The 22953-nt window shown below is 37.6% G+C and overlaps 1 long non-coding RNA gene across 2 annotated transcripts in view; it reads right to left on the reverse strand.

Moving 5' to 3' along the window:
* Window positions 1-2164: 2164 nt before the first annotated feature.
* The window catches only part of LOC121399960, a 49543-nt gene continuing 28754 nt past the window's right edge, over window positions 2165-22953 (reverse strand). The window contains exons 2-5 of one of the 2 annotated variants that reach the window (XR_005965381.1): window positions 11760-11872; window positions 11423-11466; window positions 6843-6873; window positions 2165-2807 (exon numbers count right to left, since the gene is read on the reverse strand). This is a non-coding gene — a long non-coding RNA (uncharacterized LOC121399960). Of the gene's footprint in view, window positions 2808-6829; window positions 6874-11422; window positions 11467-11759; window positions 11873-22953 lie in introns of both variants that reach the window. The other variant, XR_005965380.1, reaches the window with a different exon arrangement.

Consider the following 22953-nt stretch of genomic DNA (forward strand, 5'->3'; position numbering starts at 1 on the left):
AGTTGAAGCTTTGAGGCAATTTTCAGATATTTCACCAAAACCGACAATTTTGGGAAAGCCTTTGCGACTCAGTAGTTTGGAGCAGAAAGGCATGGGTACCCATTTTAGATTCTGTAGAATGTGTACTTTCCAAAAATATATGGTTTTGGGGGGTAAACATATATTTCTGTGTTTTTACCCCACAAAAATTGCAGTCAATGTGTTGATTTTTCAGTAGCTGAAGTAAAGTCCTGAACAATTTGGATGCGCTAACTTCATATTGGTGTCTCTAAATGCCAAATACTCTGGTAATCCTATGCATAATGGGCATCAAACTGTTCAGTTGACCCCTGGCAATCATATTTCAAGTGCTTTTTCTTGGTACCTAATATAGTTTGGGATATGCGGAGCAGCAAAATAAAACCTTTGAAGTGATTTTCCAGAATTTTGAAATTTTTCTAGAAAAACTGCTATGTTCAGACAAGCTTTTATGTTTGGTAGTTGGGAGTAGAGAGACATAGTTACCCATTTTGGAATCAGCAGAATGTGTACTTTTCAAAAATGTATGGTTTTCTGGGGTAAACCTACGGTTTCAGGATTTTTTGTCTTGGAATCTAAAGCATGCCGTTTTCTGCCTTAGTGCTTTCAAAATTCGGTAATATACTGCAGGGAGTTTTTGCTGAAGTCCTAAATCTCCCTAAAACTATACATATCTGGTATTGGCACGTTCAAGAGACATAAGGTTTTCCAAATCAGTTGGATTTTCATCCGTAAAATGAAATATTTTTCTGGTATAAATTGATATACTATGAAAAATGGTAATTTTTCTTTTTTTTTTGGTATTTAGCACTATAAATTTTTTTGCACAGGTGGAAATACATAAAAACTCAGGCACATTTAGAAAGCTCAGTTTCTACCGAAAAAAACAATGTATAGTTTTCCTAGGTAAACTATAGGTTTCCCCTTAGAAAATGCCCCTAAAGTGAGAGAGCACAAAATGTTTAAAAAACGGCTGGCATTTCGCGTAACCAAAATGCTGGCACTTAAAGGGTTAAAAGTTTTTTGTTTTTTTTTTTGTTTTTTTTTTTACATTTTCCACTTCAATATGGTTGCATGTTTATAATTATAACAAGTCCCCTTTAAATGAAGACTATGCTGGAAGCAACTTTCTGTACTGTATATTTAGCTATAACCATTTCAAGTACCCTCAGCACTACACTTAACCTACAAGACATTAGAGGGAACAGTGACATTGGTACTGCATACGCAGAAAATATTTCCCAATGTACTATATTTATCCCCTTACAACCTAACTATTGTTGTATCAAAGAGGACATCACAGGGTTGTCAGGAAGATGGTATTGATCATGGAAAATAAGGAATATACAAAAATATATCTACATCTACTTCATTGCAGGTATGGGAATTTGTATAGAAGAATTTAACCCAATTTCCCTATGCAGAATCATGTATTCCTTGGTTCCTTTGCAAGACTATTTGTTCCCTAACCGCAATAACTTACTCCCTTTTCTCCCTCTACTTCATAGGCTTCCTCCCATATTTTAGCCGAAGACATATTACATCAGTTGTTAAAAGAATTGCAGAACTCTCATATTAATTTTTTTATGCTTCCTCCTCATTAAATCTCACACAGAAAGACTACTTGAGAGAAGAGATAATTAATATGCATTTGGGAATTAAACCAGTCAAGTTCTCAGGTTTCTTTTACATGGATGGAGTAAACAGGAAGGACATTGAACCAGAGAACAGAATATAATACATTGTTAATTATGAGTATAAACAGCTTTAAGTCTACTTGAGAAAAGAAAAGCTCTAAAGCACTAAACTTTTACGTTACTAATATTTATAAATGCATTTTTTAATAACGTTATAAAAACATTTTACTACTAATTGTCTATACAATGTACTATATTTATATTTGATGGCATTACTGCCCAGTTACATGCTCATGGAAGGGGGAGGTGAAGGGTGGTAAGAAAAATATATACAAAATATAATAGACATCTGAATGTAATCATTGCCTAAAGGGGTTGTTCACCTTTAAAATTAACTTTTAGTATGATGTAGAGAGTGATATTTTGAGACAATTTGAAATTGGTTTTAATGTTTTATTATTTGTGGTTTTTGGAGTTTGCAAGTTCAGCAATCTGGATGCTATGGTCCAAATTACCCTAGCAACCATGCTCTGATTTGAATAGGAGACTGGAATATGAATAGAAAGAGGAGTCATAAAAAGTATCATTAACAATAAACGTGTTGCCTTACAGACCATTTGTTTTTAGATGGGGTCATTTGAAACCTGTAAGGGCCCGAAGGCACAGTAGGAGTGCGGACCAAGGAGGAGGCAGGTAGTAGCCGAGTTCGTGGTAACAGAAGGATAAGGCAAGAGAATAGTCGAGGTTCAGGCAAAAGGTTCAATCCAGGCAGCAAAGGGTCAATCCGAATAACAGGCAAGGTAGGTACACAGGAAATCAGTCAATAATATCACACCCAGGAATTCACGAAGATAAACCTATACTTGGGCAAAGTCTGTAGTGTCCAGAGGGCTTAAATAGGCAGAATTGGCGCCAAAGTTTGGGCGCAATGACGTCATGACGCTGACGCCGGCGTCAAGACGCTGGCGTCAGGACGCCGACGCACGTTCTGACGCCGGCGACCATTCCGTCGCCGGCGACCAATCAGCGGGCGAGAAGATGCTGACGTCATCATGCTGTGACCGACGGGATCCACATGGGGAAGCAAGGAGTCGCCATCTTGGACGCCGTGGCCATCTTGGAGGTGAGTAACTTCCATTTCCATTACAAAACCTGGAAAGAGTCAGAAGAAAACGGCAGATAATTAAAAAAAAATATATATAAAAAATAAATAATGAAGACCAATTGAAAAGTTGCTAAGAATTGACAATTCTATAACAAACTAAAAGTTCATTTTATAACATGACATTTCAACTAGAAAACAAATGATTGCTGCTGAAAGCTATACTTGATTAACGCACATATAAGGCCTACATGAACAGCAAACAGAAGTGTTATGAATTTGGGGATAAATGTAATAAACACTTCGCCCAAAGATTGAAAAAAGGAATCAGGCCACTCATATTACTTCGATAAAAGACAGAGACCAGAAGTTACATCATGATACACATAGTATAGTTAAAATATTTCAACAATATTTATCAAACATTATATGGATTACAAGAAGGTCTGTTTGAAATATTTTATTTGGTTTTCACAATAAACAATAAAAATCAATATGATAAATAGAATGCAGAATAAGAAGATGGGCTGCAATTAATACAATGACATATTATACAAAATGTATAACTTACAATGAAGTGATATATAAAATAGAAACTAACAAGAACTAACTAACACTAACTAAGCGAGTGGATGCAGAGACATTCATAAAAGAAAAGAAAGCATATTGTCCTTGGGAATGTCAAATTAGCCACCCTACGATCATTTTACAAATGAAGGAACTGAGATATTTGACTTCTGGTATTGGAGTCACAAAACTCAAAGTAAGGAGACCATATATAAGTCTAAATGAATCTTTGGAATTATTTCCTTTGTTTTTACTAATAAAGCTTCCTACCAACTAAGCTGGTTTACGTAAGCAATTATGTCTGTCAATGAGGGGGGCTCCTTTTGTAACCAAAAATTAAATAAAGCCTTTCTGGAGGCAGCCAAAAATAGGGTTATCAATATTTTATTTTCTTGGGACTTAAATTCTATATTAAAAATTGAAGAAAACCTACTCTCATCTAGAAGCAACAAAGCAAAACTTGGAGATTATTTAATTTTTATTTTCAAATTATTGTTCAGAAAACTTGTGACTTCCCTCCAAAATATACTGATCTTTGGACCATAGCTAGTGAAAAAGGGGCACATTACACTCATCACACTTGGAACAATATGACACAGGACTAGAAAAGGTACCGTTAGAAAATTTTTCCCATAGCCTAAGTGAACTAACAAAATGTTGTATCCTCCAACTCTCTGCCAAAATTAAATTATTGTAATTACAAATAGACTTCACCAAATCTGAAGAAGGAGACACTTGACATTGTAGAAACTCAGTCCATTTGTTGGAAACAAAGTAACGGGTGTGGCTCTGACCCATAATCATTCCAGAATTTTTTAGATAGTTAATAGAAATCAAATAGGGAATCTCCAAAAACTCTCCCAAATCTTCAGCTAGTCTATAATCAGACAAAACAATGTTTCTATTATTACGTAAAAAAGAAAGGCCAAATTGACAAGCTAGGTAATAATATCAGTCAGATTCAAAAAGCCCATAATATTTTTTTGAGTCTTGACCAAGATAACAGAGTCTCATTGGGTGGATCTAATAAATCTTTTACTAAAGACTTCTAATTTTTTCTTCAAAGAAAATAAAAAGGACTCAAGACTTTTGAAAATCTGAGGGTTTAAGTAAGAGTTCAGCCGGCATAAAAGGAGTTACCGTATAACTGTAGCTATGTCGAGAGAAAAAAATAGAGTCCCAAAAAAGAGGATTTTTAAAATTGCTAGGAATACTAACCCATTTGCTATGTAAAACAGATACAATAGCAAAGTGAGGTTCATGAAAAACTTCAATTTCAGGATTTGTAAATTACCTTGAGAGATCCACTCAATGAGATATCTGGTAAGGGCTGATAAAAGTTCTGAAATTGGGAAGATTTAAACCTTCAAGTTTAACTGGAGCTCTCAACTTATGGAGGGCAATCTTTGATTTTTTTACCATTCCATATAAACTTTTAAACTATTAAAGAAGAATCAAGTTTCTGACTAAAGGGAGATTAATTAATGGGTATATCAGCTTGGGGAATATCAAAGATTTAAAGCATATCGCTCATCCCTTAAAATCGAGGGGAGCATTGACCCATTTTTCACACATGGAAGAAACCTTCTGACAAGCTGGACTAATATTTAATGAATAAAATTATTTAAATCTGAAGGAATTATTAGTCCTAAATAATTTATCTGATTTTTGGGGTATTTCAATTGAAATTTCTTAAGTAGAGAGTTTGAAAAAGAACTATATATATATATATATATATATATATATATATATATATATATATATATATATATATATATATATATATATATATATATATATATATATATATACACAGTGGTTGTAGCACCCCATACCCCCCCTTTAAACTAGTGGTGATCCTATGCTTTTAAAATTGGGCGTTTGTTTTGGGAATATCTCTCCTTTAAAAGCCTGATTGCTGGCTGGGGAGGATTTAGCCCTCAGTGAAAAAACAGCGTTCAATGGACATTGATTACAGGTAATGCTAGAATGCACATAAAAAATAAATAAAACAAGTTAGGGACCGCCATTCGGGGTTTACCTTGATGTGGTATGGTGGCTTATCAATTTTATGATCATAACTTTGTAACAAAATAACCCCTGTTTGGGTACATATGCAATAGCATTTATTATACTTATATATATATATATATATATATATATATATATATATATATATATATATACTTTAAAGCCTTTAGAGTGCTCCCACAACCCCCCTGTTTTGATATTATATATATATATATATATATATATATATATATATATATATATATATTACTTTAGATTTATCAACATTAACCTTTTAGCCAGAAAAAGACTGGAAAATCTTGGACCAAGTCAAAAACAATCTTGAGTGAAGACTCTGGGTTTCATAAAATCAGATCAGAAACAGATCATCTGCGAAGGCTAATACTTTGAGTCGTCTATTATTGATGGTAATTCCCTTAATAAACTTATTCAAATCAAGGAAACGAATTAATGGTTCTAGTGCAACATTAAATAAAAGGGGCGATAAGGTACAGCCTTGTCTTGTACCCTTAAAAATTTCAAAAGGTGATGACTTAGCTCCTCCCAAGATTATTTGCGTTTTGGGACTATTATAGAGGCATTTGATATATTGTTCAAATGGGTCCATGATACCAAACTTTTTAAGGCACATAAATAAATGTTTGCATGTTACATTATCAAATGCCTTCTCAGCATCAATATTAATAATGGAACTAGAAATTTTATGTTTTTGGCGACAAATAAAATATGAATCAAAGCCCTAATATTTTTAACTCTTGATCTATTTTTAATAAAGCCATTTTGGGTTTCTGAAATTATGAAGGGAAGAATTAAAAAGAGAGCCTATCAGCAAGGGCCTTGGATAGTATTTTGATATCCTGATTTAATAAAGAAATTGGTCTATAGGAGGAAGGAAGGGATAAGTCTTTGTCTTTTTTCGGGATGACCAAGATTTTGAGAGTTCACTAGAGGGTAAATGTTTTCCAAAAAATAATAAATCATTAAATAAATTTGTTAGAAATGGTGAAATTTTGTCCTTCATTATTTTATAAAAAGATAGAGTTAGGCCATCAGGACCACCTGCTAGAAGATTACAAGAAGGGATAGTGCAAAAGGAAAACTAAATGAAATAAAACAGTTTATAAAAAAACACAGTTGCCATCTCTATCAACAAATAAAAGGTCTATATTGGACTCACATTCCAAGAAATAGGTGATACTATAGACAATGGCGGCTGAGAAAAGACCTGATCGGTTCAGTGCTACATATTATAAAACATACAAGAAAGAATTAATTCCTTTGTTAAGCTCAAACTTTAACTCTATAGACCAAACATAAGGTTTTCATAAACAAGTGAAAGAAGCACACATAATTATCATTCCGAAAGAAGGGAAAGATCCCAAGCTATGTGCCAGTTATAGGCCAATATCCCTTATAAACATTGACTCAAAAATCTATGCTAAAAAAATAGCAAACAGATTTAAAAAATACTTACCGAAGATACTTACTGAATTCATGAGGATCAGGCAGGTTTTATACCTAAAAGAGAAGGAAAAGATAATATCTATAAAATCCTTTATCATTAATGCATTTAGTTAAAACAGAAAAAAAACCTTGTCAATATAATTTACAACAGATGCTGAAAAAGCATTTGATAAGGTAGCTTGGCCATTTCTGGAAAAAACAATGAAAGGTTTTGTTATAGGTGAAGTAACAATAAACCGCATTTTAGCTTTGTATAAAGAGCCATATGCAAGGGTTACAGTGAATGACACTTTATCTGTCCCCATGAATATACTCAATCGTAACAAGCCAGGGGTGTCCTCTGTCGCCTTTGCTTTTTGTGTTAGTAATAAAGACTTTACTCTCCCACATAAGACTTAATTCAAAAATCAAGGGGATAAAGATCAGTGATAGTATACAGAGTATAAGACAGCAGCTTTTGCTGACGACTTGTTATTTATTTCTAGTCCAATTCTACTTGGGGTGGCAATTAAAGGGTTAATAAACTAGGTAAGGAGGTCTCCTTACCTAGTTTATTAACCCTTTAAGTGCCACCCCAAGTAGAATCTACGTTCTGTGGAAATGACACTTGAAATGCCACAGAATCTACGTTCTGCAGCATTTCAGGGTTAGGGAACGGAGGAGCGGCTTTTCAAGCTGCTTGCTCCGTTCCTTTTAGTTCCCCAGCCCCGGGCAATGAGCAGGGGCTGGGAACGAGTGGCCCCTGAGGCGTGATCGCCCAGGGGCCCCAAGGCAGCAGCAGGCAAGTGCAATATATGTGCCCTGCTGCTGCCTGCACTTTCAGAACGGAGGAGCAACTTGTAAAGTCACTCGCTCCATTCTTAGTGCTCCATTTAGGTTCCCCAGCCCCTAGGCAATGAGCCTAGGTGAAGAACAAGGGGCCCCTGGGTCCCGATCGCCCAGGGGCCCCTAGGCAACAGCAGGCACGTGAAATCTACATGCTCTGCTGCTGCCTGCACTTTCTGAAGAGAGGAGCGGCTTGTAAAGCTGCTCGCTCTGTTCAGACTCGTTCCCCAGCCCCCAGGCAATGAGCCTAGGCAGGGAATGAGTGGCCCCTGAGGGGCCCCAAAGGCAGCAGCAGGCACGTGCAATGGACGTGCTATGCTGCTGCCTGCACTTCCTGTCCGCTAAGCTCCGCCCCTTTTACAGGTCATCAGAAGAGGACGGTGCCATCTCTGCCTGCAGCTCTCCTGGACGATCTGGACCCTTCTACAACCAGGTTAGTGCCCATCCACACGCACAAACACACACTTATTTTCCCATTACACACTTACATTCACACTTACACAAAATCACATACATTTTTGGGGGATCAGGGTGGTCACACACATTCACAGCACCCCCAAACGCTTGCACACACACACAACATGCAATTGGTCAGTTGTACACACACATACACACTTACACTAAGTTGTCTCTTTTTTGTTTTTTTTTGCCTGAAAAAAACAGTTTTATTGCCATTGTGAATAGTGTATTTGCTAATTGCACTGCGCAATACCTTTTGTATGTTATTTTGGTGATTATACTGCAATTTTGGTGATTTTTGTGCATTTTTAGCCATTTTATTGCATGTTTAGCCATTTTATTACATTTTCAGCTTTGCAAAGGTGTTGTTCCCCTATTTCTGTCTGTACAACCTATTTGCCCATGCTAAAATATTCAACCATTGATTCTGACTGCTGATTATAGTAGGCGGGAAAAAAAAGCATTGATTTTTGCGGTTTTGTTGGATTTTAGTGACTTTATACCATTTCGCTTTGTTCTTTACTTCATTTTGACCATGGAAATTTTGTCTGCTATATAACCATTTGGAGGTCTCTGTGTGCAAAATAGTTTGGTAAATCTTTTCATATCAGGCATCAAACTGTTCAGTATACCCCTAGCGTTCATATTTAGGATGCCTTTTGCTGGTACGTTATGAAATGTGGGGTCTGTAATGGGGTAAAATGCTTGCTTTGTGACTAATTTCAGAAATTCCATAAAAACAGTTATCTTTAGCATTGCTTTGCGGTTTGGTAGTTTACAGTAGAAAGATATAATTACCTGCTTTAGATTCGTCTGAATGTGTACTTTCAGAAACGATATGGTTTTCCAGGGTCTCCATAATGTTAGGGGGTCTTTTGGTGCATAATGCACATACCAGGTGCTTGTATTGTAGCAGTCAGAGTGTCATATGTGAAAATTCATATGTTCTATTTTCATTTGGGCGTCTCTGTATGCCACCTTGTTTGGTAAATCTTTTCATATCAGGCATCAAACTGTTCAGTACACCCCAGGCGTTCATATTTAGGATGACTTTTGTTGGTACTTTACAAAATGTGGGGTATATAATGGGGTAAAATGCAAGCTTTGTGACTATTTTCAGAAAGTTAAATAAAAAAGCCTTATGTTTAGCATAGCTTTGCGGTTTGGTAGTTGGCAGTAGAAAGATGTAATTACCTGCTTTAGATTCGTCTGAATGTGTACTTTCAGAAACTATATGGTTTTCTAGGGTCTCCATACTGTTAGGGGGTCTTATGGTGCATAATGCACATACCAGGTGCTTGAATTGTAGTGTCATATGTGAAAATTCATATGTACTATTTTCATAGTACATAGTATGCCACCTAGATTCGTACATCTTTTTATATGAGGCATTAAACTGTTCAGTACACCGCTGTCGTTCATATTTAGGATGGCTTTTGCTGGTACGTTACAAAATGTGGGGTATATAATTGGGTAAAATGCAAGCTTTGTGACTATTTTCAGAAATTCTATAAAAACTGTTATGTTTAGCTTTAGCTTTAATAGTTTGTAGTAGAAAGATGTCCTTACCTTCTTTAGATCCGTCAGACTGTGTACTTAAAAAAATAAAGAAAATATATGGTTTTCTAGGGTCTCCATACTGTTAGGGGCTCTCATTGGGTGCTTATGTTGTAGTAGCCAGAGTGTCATACGTGAAAATTCAAATACCCTATCTGGATTTGGGGGTCTCTGTATCCCACATAGTTTGGTAAATCTATATTTATTGGGTATCAAACTGTTAAGTAGACCCACGGCATTCATATTTAGGATGCGTTATGCTGGTAATGATACATGGACAATACAATGCTGGAAAGTTGAAGCTTTGAGGCAATTTTCAGGTATTTCACCAAAACTGCCATTTTTGGGAAAGCCTTGCGACTTAGTAGTTTGGAGCAGAAAGGCATGGGAGCCCATTTTAGATTAGGTAGAATGTGTCCTTTCGAAAAATATATGGTTTTGGGGGGTAAACTTATTTTTCTGTGTTTTTACCCCACAAGAAATGCAATCAATGTGTTGATTTTTCAGTAGCTGAAGTAAAGTCCTGGACAATTTGGATGTGCTAACTTCATATTGCGGTCTCTAAATGCCAGATACTTTGGTAAACCTATGCACAATGGGGATCAAACTGTTCAGTGGACCCCTGGCAATCATATTCAGGGTGTTTTTTCTTGGTATCTAATATAGTGTGTGATATGCGGAGCAGCAAAATAAAACCATTGAAGTGATTTTTCAAAATTTTGATAACTTTTTATAAAAACCACTACATTCAGACATGTGAATGTTTAGTAGTTAGGAGTAGAGAGACATAGTTACCCATTTTGGAATCAGCAGAATGTGTACTTTCAAAAAATATATGGGTTTCTGGTGTAAACCTACTGTTTCAGGATTTTTCTGGCCTTGGAATCTAAAGTATGCCGTTTTCTGTCTTCTGCTTTCAAAATTCGGTAATATACTGCCAGGAGTTTTTGCCATACAGATGTCCTAAATCTGCCTAAAACTATACATATCTGGTATTGGCACGTTTGAGAAATATGAGGCTTTCTAAATCAGTTGGATTTTCATGCGTAAAATTAAATATTTTTCTGGTATAAATGCATATATTGTGAAAAATAGGATTTTTAATTTTTTTTTGTATTTAGAGCTATAAATCTTTTTGTAGAGGTGGAAATACATGACAACTCAGGCAGATTTAGAAAGCTCAGTTTCTCCCGAAAAAAACAATGTATAGTTTTCCTAGGTAAACTATAGGTTTCCCCTCAGAAAATGCCACTAAAGTGAGAGAGCACAAATGTTTGAAAAACAGCTGGCATTTTGCGTAACCAAAATGTGAAATTCTGCTGGCACTTAAAGGATTAAAACATATAAATTATTTCAGAACCCTATCAAATTTTAAGGTGAATTTAACGAAATCTCAGATCTTAAATATTAATACACCAATATAAAGGCAAAACTAGAGCACAGCTTCCCATTAAATGGGCAAATCATAGCATCAGATATTAAGGAGTGAATAATAATAAAATAATATTGTAGAAGAGATCCAAAAGAAATAGGGAAGGCATTCCAGAGATATCTGGAACTATTGCCAATTACAACATTATATTTACAAAAACAAAGAGGTAGATTGGAATAGAGAGCCAACAAAATGGGAAGCTTTACTAGAGAGTAAAGAAAGTTTTACTAAAGCAATTTCAACTATATATAAAATATTAATATCAAACATCTCCCTTGTAAAAGATACAGCACATAAGGAGCGGGAAAAAGATTTAAACATTATAATTACCCCTTTAATGTGGAACAAGATCCTGGCTTCAACACACAAATCATCTAGAGCGGCAAGAGTGGGAGAAATTATTTATTAATTAGTAACAAGATGGCATCTTACTCCAGTTGAATTGAAAAGGATATTTCCAGAGAGCTCAGATATTTGTTGGAGATGAGACAAGATAGAGGGAGATATGGTACAAATGCATGGCTTTGAAGGAATATTGGAAGGAATATTGGGGAAAGATTTTGAAAGTAATAGCCAAAATAACTTCTTTAAGAATCAATGAGGAGGATTTGCCACTAATCCTGCTAAGCTTTGTAAGAGATAAAAATGGATTGTCAGACCCACTTACTTTGAATTTGTTAAATGCAGCAAGAAGCTAGATCATTAATTCCCAGACATTGGAAAAAGTTGGGTCCCCCGATGTTCATGGAATGGCAGCAGCTAGTTGAAGAAATTAGAAAGCTGGAAGAGATAACCCATATACTTCAGAACATAAGCTAAAGTTATTGGGAAACATGGTTACTTTTTCTTAACAAATAGACATAAAAGCGAGGATAGAATAAATAGAAGCAGAACCAATAACCAGAAGAAAGATAGGGTTATAGGGGCCGTACAGGGTATGTTTCATTATGTTAAAATATTTATGTCTATTGTCCTTTGTACATTAAGAATTTACTTCTCTATTTTCTGTATCCCTTTTTAACCCAGAAAAGCTTTTGTTAAATTAAAAAAAAAAAAAAAGTGGAGTGGCCTTATCTATTACTTGTCTGCATTGTATTTGTTTACTCTGTTAGTAGGATATAAATATTCCATATTAGCTATGAACCCTCAGGCATATGCACATATGATACTCTTGTAAGGTACATTAGCACTTTTCATTTACCACTGACTGTCCATTACTTAGATGTGTCATGTTCTTAAAATTGCACAGATTGGGAGGATGGTCACTCTGAAAATGCCTTACGTTTACCACACATGGTTCTAGTGAATGCAGGCTGAAGTGACATTTACTTTGTGGACTGAGGTCTCCATGAATCTGATTGAAGATGGATGAAAATAGCTGAGACATTTTAGGGTTATCAATGAAATCTATTCAAAATATTTACAGTAACAGGGCACTACCCTTTAAGAGTAGTCTCTGATTTACTTCATCTATATTTTGTCCACTGTAACTGCACATATTGTCCACTGAAGAAGTTATGTTTCCCACATAGGCAATTCCACCCAATCTAGTACATGTATGTATATTTTCATATAGTGCTACTGAATATGAAGAATTGTACATGTTTACAATACAGTACTATTAACCCTTTAACCACCAAGCACGTACAGCATATGTGCTGGCGGTTCAGGGCTCAGGCTGCCAAGAATGTACACTGTACGTTCTCCTGCAGCTGAGCCCTTCTCTCTGCTTTGGCTCTGCAGAGAGTCAGGAGGGTAGACAGCCCCCTGGGCAACGTGGCTGTCAAGTCGGATCTGCGATGCGATTGTCCCAGATCCGACTTCAAAGTAGCAGAAGCGCAATGGAAGCGCTGCTGCTACTTCCTTAGCTGCTCCACGTCGCACAACCCGCCCACTCACTTCCTGCTGCGCATTAACTCTGCTGACACGCTGCCACGAGTCCTCCTTCGGTTCCAGCGATCCTCCTGCTACAAAACCGGTAAGTGCACTTTTTTTTTTTACACACTTACCTGCACATACACATACTTACAGTACATTTATACACTTACACATACATTTTAGTAAAGATTGGAATTTTTTATTTTAGCACACTTGGTCTCTTTTGTACACTTATTTACATGTATTTGCACACTCAGACAACTTTTATTAGTGCACAAATATGTATACACAAAAACTCACAAACTGGTGTTTCTTTTTTTTTACTTATTCATTGTACCGTTTGTTTTGCCTAAAAACATGTTATTTTGACAGCGTGACTATTGGATAATCGATTTCGGCCACTAATTACACTGTCGGATCAATTATTTTGTTATTTCATTGATTTACGCTATTTTTGTGCATTATTGTTCCTTATGTATCTTTAGTATAGTTTTGCTGTTTGGTGCTTTGGTATAGAAAGATTTTTTCAAACTTAGTTTGATTCACCAGAATATATGCTTTCCAAAAATATATTGTTTTCTTTTTACATGTCTTACGGCACATAACGCACAGTTGGAGCTCTCTTTTCTGCAGCTTAGTTGGCTAGCGTGAAAATTCATATGCATGTTTTTCATTTGGGGTCCGTGCATGCCATATACTTTGGTAAATCTATGCATATTGGGCATCAAACTATTCAGTAGACCTCTGACGTCCATATTTAGGGTGATTTTTCTTTATACGTAAAACATTGTGTGCAATAAATGCGGCAAACTGCAACAATTTTAGGCGATTTTCAGAAATTTTGTAAAAACCTCTACGTTTAGAAAAGCTTTGCAGTTTGGTAGTTTGGTGTAGAAAGGCGTCTTTATCTTTGTTGGATTTGTAAGAATGTGTACTTTCCAAAAATATATGGTTTTGGGGGGTCTTTGCTGTTAGGAGGGTCTTGAGGCACATAATATGAAGTCAAGGGTCTATGTTCACAGAAGGCAAATCGGCAGCAGAGAAAAATCATATGCACTATTTTTATTTGGGGTCCGCACATGCCAGCTGCCTTGGTATATCAATGCATATTGGGCATCAAACTGTTCTGTAGTCCCTTGGCATCAGTATTTATGGTGTTTTAAGAAATTGGGTGAGATAAATGCAGCCAATTGCAATATTTTTAGGCAATTTTCAAAAATGTAAAAACTATTGCTTTTATCGCCAAATTTAGGAAAGGCTTGCGACTTGGTACTTTGGAGTATCAAGACATGCATACCCAATTTGGATTCGCGGGAATGTGTACTTTCTGAAAATATATGGTTTTCTGGGGTGAATGTACCTTTGCCCCTCCCAAAAACAATGTAAATGTGTTGATTTTGCAGTACCTGAAATGACAGACCATATGGGGGTCTTCCTTTTGGGGCCCTATATGCCACGTGCTTGGGTACACCTATACATATTGGGCATCAAACTGTTCAGAGGACCATAGGCTTTCATATTTGGGGTGATTTCTCTTGATTCCTAAAAGTATGTGGGTAATGCTGCAGGGTAGAAATTTTGAAGTCTTTTTTGGAAATGTCACCAAAATCACCAAATTTAGAAATGGTTTGCGGCTTGGTACTTTGGAGTATAAAGACATGCATACCCAATTTAGATTCGTGGGAATGTGTACTTTCCAAAAATATATGGTTTTCTGGGGTGAACTTAGTTTTTTTTCTACATTTGCCCCCCTCAAAAACAATGTAAATGTGTTGATTTTGCAGTATCTGAAATGACAGACCATATGGGGGTCTTAGTTTTGGGGCCCCTATATGCCACGTGCTTGGGTACATGTCTTGCTACAAGTTCCCTTGGCAGACTTATCAAATATAGGGGTGGAAATAAAACACACACACATTGATCATCATTAAAGAAGAATAATATATTGTAAGAAAAAGAATACAATACCGATTGAAGACAACACAACGTCTAGCCGAGCTTCCCTTGGCAGACTTCTGAGAGGAACATCAGCTGGGGGACCCCGGGCCCAAATCAAATACATCGACTCCCAGAGCACATCAATCGGCCAATGGTCCTTACAAGACCAACTATTCTACACAACACGTCTGCTTGTAGGTGAAGTCCCGAAGCCCCCCCAGCTGAGCTCCTTTTTATATTGGTACAATAACAAAGTAATAGATCATTACACATAGACATATATAATAATAATAATAATAATAATAATAATAATAATAATAATAATAATGGCTACATGCCCAGGACATGGCCATGAGAATGACCATGAAAATGGAAATAACCATGTGAATGAAAATAATTGCTGTGTATAATTGCTGTGTATTTTGATTATAACTATGTGAATAAGATATGAGCTTCCTCCTTAATAAACATATTTATATGTTTATGAGTCTATTACCTTAACCCCTACTATTCCCTGTTCTCCTGCTAATGACTGAATAACTCAACTCCAGCTGTTCCTTGGTCTTCTGCTAATATCAGTACATCCATTTTACAACTAAGGAACCATATTGAATGTACTTGATCACACTCACATTCATACATGGCCTGCCATGTCACATTTGTATCACAGTACACCTATACATATTGGGCATCAAACTGTTCAGAGAACCCTAGGCTTTCATATTTGGGGTGATTTCTCTTGATACCTAAAAGTATGTGGGAAATACAATGCTGCATGCTGGAAATTTTGAGGTGATTTTTGGAAACGTCACCAAAATCACCAAATTTAGGAATGGTTTGCGGCTTGGTACTTTGGAGTACAAAGACATGCATACCCAATTTAGATTCGTGGCAATGTGTACTTTCTGAAAATATATGGTTTTCTGGGGTGAACTTGTTTTTCTACCTTTGCCCCCCCCCAAAATCTATGTAAATGTGTTGATTTTGCAGTCCTTGAAATGACAGACCATATGGGGGTCTTCTTTTTGGGGCCCCTATATGCCACGTGCTTGGGAACACCTATACATATTGGGCATCAAACTGTTCAGAGGACCCTGGGCTTTCATATTTGGGATGATTTCTCTTGATACCTAAAAGTATGTGGGTAATATGATGCTGCAGGGTAGAAATTTTTAGGTGATTTTTGGAAATGTCACCAAAATCACCAAATTTAGGAATGGTTTGCCGCTTGGTACTTTGGTGTAGAAAGACATGCATACCCAATTTGGATTCAGGGGAATTTGTACTTTCCGAAAATATATGGTTTTCTGGGGTGAACGTACTTTTTTCTACCTTTGCCGCCCCCCAAAACGATGTAAATGTGTTGATTTTGCAGTATCTGAAATGACATAACAAACGGAGGGTCTTCCTTTTGGGGCCCCCTATGCCACGTGCTTTTGTACACCTATACATATTGGGCATCAAACTGTTCAGTTGACCCCAGGCTTTCATATTTGGGGTGGGAGATATGTTGCTGTAGAGTGGAAGCTTTGAGGTCATTTTTCAAAAAATTCACCAATTTCTATAAAACATTATAACTTTAGGAAACAAATACAAAGATATTTTTACCCATTTTTGATTCACCAGAATCTGTTCTTTCTAGTAATGGGTAGTTTTCTAGGGTAAACCTACTGTTAGCGGAATGTTTGGCCTTGAAATCAAAAGTATGCCGTTTGGGGAGCGGTGCTTTGGAGATTTGGTTGTGTACTGCTTGTAGATTTTGAGCTATACAAGTGAGAAATCTCCATAAAAATATATATATTTGGTATTGCCGTGTTCAGGAGACATAGACCTTTCTAAATTGGCTGTGTTCGCATACATAAAATAAATGATGTTTCTGATATATGTGATTGTTCTTCGTGAAACATGATTTTTTTTCATTTTATTTCCCTTAGAAGCCTATATTTTTTTTACAGAAGTAGAATTACACCAAAATTCTTGCATATTGTGAAAGTTCAGCTTGTCCTGAAAAAAACAAACAAAAAAAATATTGTTTTCCTGGGTAAACTAAAAGACCACCCCGGGAAAGGCCCTTAAAGTGCCCAAAAACTGCTTGGCAGTAGATGTTCGCATCTAGGACAAAACTGCTTGCAGGGAAAGGGTTAAGACAGGTACAAACCTTTTTCTAATTAAAATTAAATACACAGTAACAAATATGTGGCATAGCAGGAAGGAGATCCCTGCCTCTAAAGGTTAGTAAGTAACAAAATACTTAATAAAATTGTGTCCAAAACTATTTCTGGAATTCCCCTTTTTTGGAACCGACCCACAGGTGAAGCTCATTCTCCTCGAGCGTAGTATTCAAGCGAAAAGTAAGTTGATGAGGGTCAGCACTAAAAATAGCTAGGAGAAAAAAAGAATATGGTAAATAGAGAACTTATAGTGTAGTAATTCGTTATGAGTGTTGTAGTTCAACACCTCCACCTCAGAGACACTAATCTTCGATGTGTACTTATTTTACTTTTTACACACCACGTGTTCAATAATATGTGGGTACAGATAGAGCCACCCTGGTTTGTGTGTCTGGTGCGCTGTAACTAAATGGGATACACGCGCTATGCGCGCTGTATGCAGTTCCCCATGTTGCCTTGACGAACAACAAAAAGTTTCATTCAACTGCATTACTGAAAATGAACACCAGGTGGCGCATGGTACACTTTGCCCTTAATAGGAAGAACTTGACATCTGCAAACTGCTTCGTATGCAGAAAAGTAAATCACATAAATGTATTGATTTTAGTCTGGGAAACTTGCCAAAACATTCCTTCAACTTCAGTTACTATTCTGTGCCACAGTCTGGATGATTTGAAAAATCGTTTTGTCACTTAGGTTGTGTTCAACTCTGAGATGGTTATGGAGTGCTAATTCCAGCATTCTTTATTGTTGGACTCTGTAGCCTAATGGTTTAGTTATTCATTTTTGAAACAGAGGATCATGAGTTCAAGACCTATAGCTGACTTTATGCAAAATGATTTACATTCCCTAAAATTTCAAATTCAATATTATATGCCATTGAATATTAAACACTAAAGACTGTTTTATAGCATATAATATTGAATTTGAAATTTTAGGGAATGTAAATCATTTTGCATAAAGTCAGCTATAGGTCTTGAACTCATGACCCTCTGTTTCAAAAACCAATACCTAATTCATTAGGCTACAAAGCCCAATGGCAAAGAACACAGGAATTAGCACTCCATAACCATAAGAATGTTATAGAATGGCCAATTCTAAGCAACTTTTCAATTGGTCTTCATTATTTTGTTTATATTTTTTTTTAATTGTTTGCTTTCATCGTCTGACTCTTTCCAGCTTTCAAATGGGGATCACTGACCCCATCTAAAAACAAATGCTCTGTAAGGCTACAAATGTATTGTTATCGCTACTTTTTATTACTCGTCTTTCTATTCATACAACAGTCTCATATTCAAATCAATGCATGGTTGCTAGGGGAATTTGGACCCTAGCAACCAGATTGCTGAAACTGCAAACTGGAGAGCTGCTGAATAAAAAGCTAAATAACTCAAAAACCACAAATAATAAAAAATGAAAACCAATTGCAAATTTTCTCAGAATATCCCTCTCTACATCATACTAACAGTTATCTCAAAGGCGAACAACCCCTTTAATGCATTTGGACAAAATAGTCATGCGTATAAAAATTGTAGCTCGGGTCAAAATTGTTCTGCATCAAAATTATTTTTACGCCCATTTACATCAAATCATTTGAGAATTTTTTGCTGTTTTGCATTTTTTACTCCGTTTCGTGAATTTTGCAGCAAAGCAAATCAAGATAGATTCGCCCATCACTATTCTCTACCCTTTCCTACAACAAATGTCCTAGGTGTGAACCTTTTTAAATTATTAGGGCAGAGACACACGCTCAAATTCAGGGAGATTAGTCGTCCAGCGTCAAATCTCCTGTTCTTTGGTCAACTAGTCTCCCAGAACTGCTTTCCCCTGCCTTCCCGCCAGCTATGTAAATTGCCGGCGGGATGGCACTCGGAGCGCTTTGTTTTCCGTGGAAACTTTGGGCGACTTCGAAAAACGAAGCGATCCAAGTGCCGTGCGACTAAATCTCCCCCCCAATTCTGAAGGTGGCCATAGACACACAGATCCTATCGTACGAATCGAGGATTCGTATGATTTTCGGATCATGTGTGGCGTTTGCAGACATCTTTCGTCCGGCGGAGATCGTCATTTGGTCGATCGGTCAGGTTTGATTTTGACCCGACCGATCCCGCCGGAGCCCACGGCACATCGTAAGCGGATCGCTCGGCCATACAGCCAAACAATCAGATTACCACCGATATAGCCATGTTTGTTAATGGCATATCGGGGAAAGATCCGCTCGTTTGGCGATGTGGCCAAACGAGCGGATCTTTGCATCTATGGCCAGCATAAGAGTGTGTCTCTGCCATTAAACCCTTGTTCTTTCAAATGCAAATGAGCTGGCTTTGGCAACCAAGGTCAGATGTACTTAGAACAATGCTATCCAACTGACCCCTTGTATGGCTCCCATTAAAGTCTGGCTGCTGTGTCTGTACCTTGTGTAGATTTTACATTGTGCTGGTACTGAGATTAACTGGCCCCTGCATTGTTCCACCTCAGATTCAGGCTGTAAATCCCCGTTTTGTTCACACCTGTAAATCCCAGTTTTGTACACAGTGAGACTCAGACTCTACATTGTTCACCTCTTCATACCCACAGTACCACAGAGAGAAGAGGCAAATGGATTTAGGGTTAGACAGACAGATTATCATTCGGGGGGGGGGGTTAGTCGTCCGGCGACAAATCTCCTCTTCTTCGGTGGTAACTAATCTTCCCTGAACTGCCTTCTGCTGCCTTCCACCTGCTAGAAATAAAAAAGCCTGGGGGAAGGCACTCGGATTACTTCATTTTCCGAATCGCCCAAAGTTTCCTCGTGAGGCACTTTCCCAATTTAGCACATGGTAAACTCCAGCACACAACCCCCACTGCTGTTCTTATATGTACCAGGCAGCTGTTAGGGAGCTGCTATCTCGTTACCTTCCCATTGTTCTGTTGTTTGGCTGCTGGGGGGGGGGAGGGGGGTGATATCACTCCAACTGGCAGTACAGCAGTAAAGAGTGAAGTTTATCAGAGCACAAGTCACATGACTGGGGACACATGTCTAGCCCTATGTGAGATTTCAAAATGAAATATAAAAAAATCCATTTGCTCTTTTGACAAATGGATTTCAGTGCAGAATTCTGCTGGTGCAGCACTATTAACTGATGTGTTTTGAAAAAAAACATGTTTTCCCATGACAGTGTCCGTTTAATCACCTTAAATGTTTATTCCTGGGATGAATTACTGGGGCAAAATGAAGTCATTACTGGGATTTGAGTTTAGGACATCTGTATATTTTATATTTAAGCAGTAACAATGAGCATTGTTGTTGTTTACATGCCAGTGGTGCAACTATTTTTTACTTTGCCCTATTAACCCATCCCAGGAATACACATTTAAGGTGATTAAGGTACGGCCAAAAGAAGGAAGGATTGTTTGGAGACTGACTACTGCTGACTAGTGATGGGTGAATAAATACGTCAGGCATGGATTCAAGGCAAATTTCCAAGTTTCACCACCCGCAAACAAATTTGTGAAACTGCGGCAAAAATTTGCCAGTGAAAAATCTGCTGCAACAAAAAAATTTGACGCACGTCAAAATTGATGCACGTCAAAATTTTTTTCAATAATTTGCATGTGACTGAGCACATGCGCCGGAGTACTGGGGATTATGTGTACAGGAATATGCATCCCCAGTGTCGGAACCAGGGGGGCCCGACGCTCATGGGCCCCCGTCGGGCCAGAACCCCTCTCTAGATAATTAGATTTGAGCGAGCTGGCACGTCACACTAAGGGGCCAGGAGGGGCTGTGCATCCCTAGTGCTTCTTAGATTCCAACTGGGCTGTATGCTGCCCCTTAAATCTTGCTGCCGTAGGACCATGTCTTTGTGGCCGTACCACAAATCCAGGCATGAAGGCAAGTAAGGCCATTGCTTTGTGCCCAAGGTCTTAGAAACCCGGCCAGATACAAGGCCAAAGCATTCTACAGACCAAATTCTACATCTGGGGATCTCTCCAATAGTCTTATGTTATGTGACAAGGCAGGATTGAGGGTCTAGGGTGGCAGCTTTAGGAGGACAACCACAAGGCAACTCTATATACAGGCAGGGCTGTTCCTGCCATGAGGCAAGGTGAGCACCTTGCCTCAGGCGGCAGTGAGCAGTCAGTTACAAGGGGCAGCAAAAAAAGCATCTCCTGTAACTTTAAGAGCCAAATTTTTGGTTTTCCGAAATGCTGTAGCACTCATTGCGCTAACTTTTAAGCATGGAGCAGGAGAGAGGGCGGGATCGGGGTTGCTGCCTTAGGAGGCAGCAGCCCGTGGATCGCCCCTGTATACAGGTATGGGACCTGTTATCCAGAATGCTCGGGACCTGGAGTTTTCTGAATAATGAATCTTTCCGTAATTTGAATCTCCATACTTTAAATCTACTAAAAAATAATTAAACCAAATAGGATTGTTTTGCTTCTAATAAGGATTCATTATATCTTAGTTGGGATCAAGTACAAGCTACTGTTTTATTATTACACAGAAAACGGAAATAATTTTTTTAAATCTGGATTATTTGGAAAAAATGGAGTCTATGGGAGGTGGTCTTCATGTAATTCTGGCTAACAGGTTTCCATATAACAGATCCTATACCAGTATTAAAAAAAAAACCATTAACCTCTTTAAAAAAAATCATAATGGGTGAATTTGATCACGATCTGCATGATTGTACTGTGCATACTCCAGTCTTGGAGGTAAAGGGGGCTGCCAGATGGCCTGTGCCTAGGCCAGGCAGCGCCGGATTTCACCAGTGGGCGCCCCCTAGGCCACGCGGTCCTAGCACCCTCCTCCCGCACTGCTCTATGGATCACAGGTGCACTGGAGCTTCGCATCCCCAGTGCTCTTCAGCAAGTAGCTGGGCATCTTGTGGCCCCTAACAACTTGCCGCCCTAAGCCCAGGCCTTTGTGTCCTCACCACAAATCCGGGCCTGAGGCCAAGCCTGTACTGAAATAAAGTTCTGGGAAAGGGGCATAGCCAAAAAGAGAAGCAGAGCCTTTATAATTTCATTTGCAAATTTTTTTAGAAGGGTGTTAAAACATATTGCTAGACAGCTACCCCTCCATGTGTAAAAGATTGAATTAATTGCCTAATTAATTTTGTGTCACTGACAACATATACATTGCTTAGCATGCCCGCAAGTCATTAATAAATATTAATGCAGTAACAAAATATGGGGAGGTGGGCCCAGGTGCAGGCTGTGCCCAGCCCCCTCCAAAATCACACCCCCCCACCCAAAAAAATCACCCTTATCCACATTTTTTTAGCTTACTCGAACTACCAGTGGACTTGCAGGGGGTGTGGGCCCTGGTACAATTGCACCCCTGCTCCCTCGGTAGTTCTGCCACTGACATTAAGGTAAGCAAAAGTGAACACAGGCTAGGTGAGCTTGTGCACTCAATTTTTCATTTTACAATCGCAGTGGCATTCAAAAAGGCACTGTAATTTTATTAATGCATATTCTTCATAGCACAATTTTTGCGTAAACTGTTACAAATAAAATAAAACTGAGATAAATAATGTAAAAATGTAATTTTTTTAATGATATTGAGTTAAGTATAAACTAAAAAAAAAAAAAAAATATTGAATATTATCAGGACTTGAACAAATACCCTTTGGTATTAAAGCTCCTTACTCTAACCACTTTGCTACAAGGCAAGTCTGCTTTATTTGGTTTCCCAATTAATAGTACCTTAACAAGTACTCAATAATATTTTATCTGTGGAACACTGTAATCTCAAATAGTTATTGAATATTAATAATTAATATGTAAATCGAGATTACATTATAATATTATAATAGCTGATGTGAGATCAGCTTGTATTGTGTAACCTGCACTGCTTAATATGTGCTAATATAAAGCTGTCCCTAC

This window comes from Xenopus laevis, chromosome 2L (genome assembly GCF_017654675.1).
Source record: "Xenopus laevis strain J_2021 chromosome 2L, Xenopus_laevis_v10.1, whole genome shotgun sequence".
Classification (NCBI taxonomy): Eukaryota; Metazoa; Chordata; class Amphibia; order Anura; family Pipidae; genus Xenopus; species Xenopus laevis.